Source organism: Belonocnema kinseyi, chromosome 10 (genome assembly GCF_010883055.1).
Source record: "Belonocnema kinseyi isolate 2016_QV_RU_SX_M_011 chromosome 10, B_treatae_v1, whole genome shotgun sequence".
NCBI classification, from domain to species: Eukaryota; Metazoa; Arthropoda; class Insecta; order Hymenoptera; family Cynipidae; genus Belonocnema; species Belonocnema kinseyi.
This window is the reverse complement of record NC_046666.1, coordinates 111,229,571-111,231,068: the sequence shown is the minus strand read 5'-3', so window position 1 is coordinate 111,231,068 and position 1,498 is coordinate 111,229,571.

The following is a 1,498-nucleotide window of genomic DNA, read 5'->3' as shown; positions in this document are numbered from 1 at the left end:
TAAGATATACCATCCCAACTCCTCCAAGCTCTTTAACAACTTTTTTCCCTCCCCATTTAGTACCTTATCTTTGGATTTTATTCCTTTCTCTTCTCCCCATTCACTTCCTCCTCTGTCTCCTGTTCTCGCATTGAAATCACCACCTATTATCATCCTATACAAACATTTCAATATTTAACGTTTTAAAATTTTTCTTTTTTCTCAATTTCAATATGAATCTTTTAAAAATTTCAAGAGATTTCAAGAGAGTTTTAAGGATTTCAAATATTTGAGGATGTTTCAAAAGATGTCAAGGCATTTTTTATTTATTTTTCTAATTTAAAGGAATTTCAAATAATTTTAACAAGTTTAACAGATTTATTTTAAAAAGTTCCAAAGTATGTTAGAAATATTTGAAGGGTGTCAAGGTGTTTCAAAAGATTTTGAATGTGTAGAAATACTTGAGAGTATTTTAAAAGGTTCAGAGGAAATTTGAATTGATTACAGTTATTTAATATGAGATTTAAAAGGATTTGAAATATTTCAGGGTATTTTTTAAATTTCAAAGAATTTTCAAGAGATCTCAAAACATTTTAAAGGATTTTAAATATTTGAGAATGTTTATAAAGATTTTAAAGAATTTTCAATTCATTTTTATAATTTAAAGGAATTTGTAAGAATTCTAACAATTATAGCAGGGTTGTTTAAAAAACTCTAAAGTACCTTCTAAATCTTGAAAAGATGTCAAGATGTTTTCAAATATTTTGAAGATTTCGAAATATTTGAGAGTATTTTAAAAGGTTCCAAGGAATTCTCCATTGATTACAGTAATTTAATATGAGATTTTTAAGGATTTGATACATCTTAGGGTATATTTAAAATTGCATATAATTTTCAAGAGCTTTGCAAAATTTCCAAATATTTTTAATATTTTAGGATGTGTTAAAACATTTCAAACATTGTCAATTAATTTTAATAATTTAAAGCAATTTCAAAGAATTTGAATTATTTTCAACTTTTCAGGTTGAAAGTGGAACTGCTTTGTTGAAAATTTTTTTTTTTTTTGGTTCATGATTTATCAATTTAGTTGAAAAAATTTGTTTTTTGAAAATTGAACTATTTTGTAGAAAATATTTGTTTGCTTTTGTTTAAAAATTAATTTCTTTTAACTGTAAGAAAATAATTCTTTTTTGTAGAAAAATGAACTATGATTAAACATAAATTTTTGTATAGAAAATTAGACTTGGTGGACAATAAATTTGTTTTGTGCAAAGTTCATGTATTTGATTAAAAATCTCTTTTTTTAGTAAACAATTCAGCCTTTTTAATAAAAATTTAAATTTTTGTTAAAAAATTTAGCTGTTTTGTTGAAAACAAATTCAACAACTTTTGTTTAATTTATGTTTTATCGAAAAAAAAAATTTTCAAAAAACTAATTGTTTTAGTTGAAAGTTGAACTATTTCTATTAAAAGATAGTCAATAATATTAATATAATATTTCACAATTAACATATTAACA